Below are 6,000 nucleotides of genomic sequence, written 5' to 3'. Positions count from 1 at the left end.
GAATTCTGGCTTTGCCATGTTAATTCTGGGCTTGTACTGTGTCCCCCCTTCCCTTTGCAGGCATGCATGTGGGTACCGAGGTGTCCAGCCACAGATGTACACATGGAGCCAAGAAGCTTGCAATTTTTAAATTCAGATCTCAAAAGAAAAAAACTGAAAAAATAAACAACCATCCTTTGAAATTATGTTGACCTTTGGTCATCCCCAGTTTTGAAGATTGGAGAATTGAATAACTCATGTTTCATTGTGAAAATGCAAATAGCAATATTCAGAGACTCATACCTCTCTCAGATCGGTGTGGAAAGTAGCAAAAAGCAAACTACAAATTTTCCTTTCTCCAAAATTTAAAGCCTTAAGTCAAAATCTGGGTTATGCTAAGGTTTCCTAATGAAAGACCTTGCTAAATATTAGCATAGGCAAAATTGCTCCCTTTCTTCTGTGACTAAGGAACTTGTAGTCTGACTTTCCAGAACTGTTATTGTCTCTGACAATTTGATACCAAAAATACACGCGCTGATAAAGTTGCACTGTTTTGAAACGATAGAGAAAATACAAGGTCAGCTCACATTGTCTTCTTGATTTTGGACAGAACATCAGCATGTGTGTAAGTATGCATAACTTACATTGAATACATACATATCCTAAGGGCTCTCCTAAAGGTTAAGGGGATAAAGAAACGGTCTGACACTGGCAGAGAATTTCTAAAATTAAATGAGATAGGCAAGAACATCAAAGATGAAGGTGGAAGGAATCTCTCACAGTACTGCAAAAGTTTGGAACAACAAATAACAAATCCAGAAGCATCAGAGATTAATGTTCTTTAATACCCACAGTTCTCTCACCTCCCCAAATAATAAAACCTCACAAAATGTGACAAAGTTTTAGAGATATGAATATGGTAAGGAAAATAAACCAACCATTTGATGAATGTCTTGTCTAGAGAATATGCATCAAGGAATAAAACTAAGTGAAACTATATGGAAAGACTTTGGTAAAGCAAATAATTTCGCAACAGTAAGTACAGAAATGTCAATGTATAGAAAAGGACAACATATATGCAGAAGTGAAAAATTACAATGCAAAACAATACATGTGAACAAAGATACTGGAGAATGAAGCTACAAATCCAGACTGAAATGCAGTGTAACACAGTAAATATCCACTGATCCCTGGTTTAAAATTTTATATCCAAAGTCTAGCTCAAAAGAGCTTGAGCTACTGACTGTCCTAGCATCCAATCTTTTTATTAAATCAGTAGCAAAACTCCAATAGACACTTGTAATGCAGGAAGAGGCCTCTTAAGAGTACTTTTAATACAAGCTCCTCCAACAGTCTATCCCAAGTGTCCTGTACCCCATTTGGTCCTGGCCCTTCAGATTAACTCTTTCCCAGCTTTGTCTCTTCCCTTGGCTTTTCAGACATTTGAGAAAGGGTTGTCCTTGGATCCATCCTCCTGTGTTCTCCAAAGCCCACGTGAGTTTTTGAAAATCTGAAGAAAATACCATATAACATATAAAGTGTTGTCTCTCAGCAGCAAGGGAAAAGGTGGTTTTGGTTTAACTGCTTCTGCAGTAGTTGGCATGAGGTCTTCCTTCTAGGAAAGGAGTCATGATTAATACATTTGTTAATTACATACATTCTAGAAGGCACAGAAATATGTTGTTAATTATTTCAAATATTTATTACAAACACAAGAGCATGGTTACTGTTGGTGTTCGAGCTAAGTTAACTGCTTCAGAGTTTTCAGATGCTTGCTGCCTTCCTTGTAGAGAGACGTAATTCTGAAAATAAGAAAAATATTTGAATGAGCTAGCCTGGAATAGTCTGCCTAATGATTTGGAAGAAGTTCTCCAAATGCTGCATAGGGTTTTCTGACTATTGGTAATCAGCTTCAGTTCCCAGCTACCTGTGAGGCTGGGGGCTTGTAATGAGTCAACTGGAGGAGTGAGTCAGGAAAATCTGAAGAACCTCTGAGAGATACCATCTGAAATAAATCAAACCTTTCTGGCTGTAGGAAACCTTTTTAAGACTAGTCTCTACACAAACCAGCACCCGTGTGTGTTTTTTCTCAGGCCTAATAAAAAAATGCAGCGGCTGAAAGGGAGAGCTGTGGTTCATGGACAGAAGAAAACCCGAGAAGGGCAGAACGTGTTTGCCAACCACATGGAGGTAGAAAGTGTTGGGGGAGAAGGGCTGAGGGTGGTGGTAAGTGTTGAAACAAACCTGACTGAGGGGACTGGGTGGATTATGAAGGAAAGGAAGGTTAGAAGCCCTGGGTGAGGACACTCACGTATAGTCATCAGGTTAACAGCAGTGAGTCCAGCCTTTGAAGCAGGTGGGATACTAATGGAAGATGGAAGGTGTCTGCTTGCGATTCTGTGCTTTGGGAAAGAAATGTAGGCTCTGGGAAAGGGGCCCTTTGTCAAGCACGCCCCCAGAAGTGCTGCCTTTTCATTCCTAGGATGTTCGGTTCAATTATTTTACTTTTCCTTCTTACAGTATTTTTCTCTCTTAGCCCTTAGTTTTGCAACAAGATGAACATCGCAACTTCTGAGAGGCAAAAGAGGTCCTTAGACGGCTCAGCTTTAGGTATAAAGCAGATGATTTCCTACCACACAAGCAGAAAGGATCTCCAAGGACCAAAGCATCTCATAATCCTCTCTCCTTCTCCTCCTTGTGTCACCATCTCTGGACACAAGTGTCCTGCACCACGGTGGGGCAGAGGAATACCAGCCCCTGCAGAAAAGGGAGAGGACATAAAATGCAAAAGGGAGAGTCCCATCAGCCTTACTTAGTTGATGACAGCAGCAAGAACGCACACAAGGCAAACCCACTGTCTGATTTGGACACATAGTGCAGGTACTTTTCCAGTCACCCTACCTCTCCCATGACTTGAGGGAAGACACAGGCCCTTTGGATAAACCTTTGTTATCACAACCCAACCCTCCTTTCCTTCCTTGTGGTGGCATATACTTCTTTTGGCACTGATGCTTGCAAGTCCCCTCGTTCCAACTGGGTGCTCAGGGTAGGAATTTCAGATGTGTCAGAGAGGGTAGGTGGACACACGTGAATGTCATAGGGGCTGAAAGGGGGAGTTAATCCTTTCAGCCTGGTACCTGATGCCAGGCATCAATGTGACAACTTAAAAAAAAAAATGCTCTCATTTTGGAGGCCCTTTGACAAAGGTAGCTCTTCTTTTTCTTTCATACTTACTTTTCCACCGTGACTGGGTCAGCAAAAGATGAGCTCCTTTTTTTCCACACAGCTCTTCACCACTGCAAAGAGCACACACTCAGCACCTCTGGGCCAGCTGTCAGCCTTGGTACGATGCGGACTTCAAGACCAAACCACGAGCTGCTCACTCAGAGGCAGGACCTTGGGCACCCGTATTGTGTTGCGATTTTACCCTAGGCACGGCCTGGGTGCCTGAGATCAGCAGGGCTGCTAAACAGCTGAGAGCACTTTCTGGTTGTGGCTTTTGATTGCCTTCTGCTTAGAAGACTGGGAGAACCAGAAGAATGAAAAATAACCTAATTTAGGTTAAAGATATAAAACATAAAATCCTCCAGTGCCTCTCAGACCCGTGATGATAAACCATCCTCAGAAAAACATCTTGCTCCAGAAGTACTGGAACTAATGAATCCTGATTTCCTACAGATTTGTGTCCTGTGGGTTGACTGACTTGTGTGGTCTAAGAAGATGTATGCTTTTTGGGTGACTGGAGAACGTGTGAGGTCTCTCCCTGCACGGATTTGTTGCTTTCTCATAAGGTGTGTTCACGCTGTGGTTTCCCCAAATCTGGGCAACAAATTGGGGATGACTGTCTATAGCCAGCTGCTTATTATTAGAGACTTCTGAGGACATATCTTTGTTGGCCAGTGGATTCAAAAGTTGTTAGGAGGCAACAGAAACATCACATGAGCCTCGTTCCCACAGGAAATGGGGCTAAAAAGCTATTGTTCTCCTTCTGCTTTCTGCTCCACGCTTTCTTCTGTGTTTCATGGTCCTGCTGCCTCTCTTCTCAGGAACAGATGCACCCTGTGGGCCGTAGGGAGGTAACCTCATTCCTAGTTTATTCCATCATTTCCAGTGAACCTGCCCTGCTCAGCTATTACCGCCTTTATCCTTGTCTCCCATATAACCTCATCTCAGCAAGGAACTAATTTCGGGAACGATTCATCTGCTGCTAAGAGAAGCAGCTCCTTTGGAAGGTCAGCCATGCTTAGCCATGTTTTGTCTGTGTTGTGATACCAGCCACAACCTTTTCTTCTCTGCAGATAAGAAGGAGGCAACTTGCCGTGTAGCCCAGAGTCAGTCTTTGACAACTGGAACCACCGAATTGAATATCTTTCTTAATAAAATGAAAAAATGCCCAATTATGATTTAATGTTTATTCATAGCATGGAGTTTGATATTTGTCAAATAATAAGAATGAATGCACCCCTGTTTTCAATGCATACATTTGCCCAACAGTATGGTGACTGTCAGGTCAGCTGTGGAGTTGCAAGAACAGCGTATACCAGAATACAGATTTTATGAGTCTTGTATTCCAACAGGGCTGAAAGGTCTCCTTTGAGAAGTATTTTCCACTGATCTACCAAGCACTGTCAGCTTTTCATACCACGTGTTGGATGCTCACAAACATAGTTGTAATGTTGATATGTTTCTCCTTTATGACCTCATTGCACTCAAGCCATTTGCGGGTGTGTTGGCTTTTTCACATTTCATTTATTTTCACTTCAGTGTTAAATAATGCTATCTGAGTAGGTTATTTCACATTTTACAATTTTAAGGAACACTGTCTTTCCAGAAATACTGGTAATTCCCTCAAGCAGAGAGCTAGCTGACAGCCAGAACTTGCAACCTTTAGAAAGCTCAACAGGATAAGAATATTTCTTTTTTGCTCTGGAAGAAAAGAATCGGTGGTTCAGAAAGCTTGCTATGACACTTTCAGTTTGAAAAACATCAAAGTTATTCCTTTAGAATTTGCTAAAAGCAACGGGGTGCTGCATGCCCTGGGCTGCTCACAGGTCCTGGGGATTCTTGGGGTCCCCCCCGCTGTCCTGCCCCGATGAAGTCCGGGGGGGTCCCCAAACCTGCTACCGAAGGGTAAGAAAGCAAGGCGGGCTTCAGAAGAGTCACCCCAACTTCCCTCAAACCCAAAGTGTTTGTGTAGAATACTTTGATTTTGCTATACCGACATTCGCCGCACTGAACCGGTTCAACCATCAAACTCCCCCCCCTCGTCCCTTCCACCCCCGGGAGCTCCCCAGAATCCTTCCCCTCCTCTGCCCCCCACGGTCCTGCTCCTCTTCTCCCAACCAAACCTGACAAAAACCTTCTTTTTCCTCCTCTTCACCAGCCAAATCCAAACTCGACAGGATCGGGACGGGGGGTTCCTCCTCCTCCTGCCGTGCACCTCTAGATGGGGTAAGCGAGTTTCCTCAGCCAGCCGAGCCCGCTCCGGCACCCGCGGCTTTGCCAAAAAAACTTCCCCGTCGGAAAGCAAACGGGGAAGGAGAAGTTGTTGGGAAGCTCCTCCGAGCCCTCAAAGGGGGCGCGGGGTGGTGGGCTTTGCTGCATTTGGGCTCCCCCGGGACCCAGCTGGGGACATTCATGCCAAGATCTGCCAGAAGAGGAGACGCGCGTTGGCCGTGCCCCAGCTTCGGCACCTGCGAGAACCCGACCGAGTGGTCAGCCCGAGTCCCGCACCCGCCGGAGGACTTCTTCTCCGGCCTTCGGCGGTGGTGAACCCATCGGCGCAAGGTAGGCTCGCGTTCGGGCGCGTCCGCTGCCTCTCCGCCAAGCCGGCGTGGCTCCGCCGTGGGGATGTCGCTGAGGGCTGTGGCTGGAAATAGTGTCGTTTTTAGGTTTCGTTTGAACGAGATCTACCGTTCAGTGAGTTTCTCTGCTCCTGGCATTGGACTAAAGAACTGCTTTTTTTTTTTTCTCCTGTGAATGCTAGAAAGTAGCTACAGTTCCTGGTAGCATCTTTGTTTA

The 6,000-nt window shown here is 44.8% G+C and overlaps 1 long non-coding RNA gene across 1 annotated transcript; it reads right to left on the bottom strand.

Moving 5' to 3' along the window:
- Positions 1–805: 805 nt before the first annotated feature.
- LOC138681900 (uncharacterized) lies at positions 806–5,423 on the bottom strand. Its single transcript, XR_011322108.1, has 2 exons — positions 5,328–5,423; positions 806–1,594 (listed from the first exon to the last, which is right to left on the bottom strand). It is a non-coding gene; the product is annotated as an uncharacterized lncRNA (long non-coding RNA).
- Positions 5,424–6,000: the final 577 nt, after the last annotated feature.

The sequence above is a fragment of the Haliaeetus albicilla genome, chromosome 25, assembly GCF_947461875.1.
Source record: "Haliaeetus albicilla chromosome 25, bHalAlb1.1, whole genome shotgun sequence".
Lineage (NCBI taxonomy): Eukaryota > Metazoa > Chordata > Aves > Accipitriformes > Accipitridae > Haliaeetus > Haliaeetus albicilla.
The sequence above is the reverse complement of the archived record's forward strand: the minus strand, read 5'-3'. Positions and strand labels throughout refer to the sequence as shown.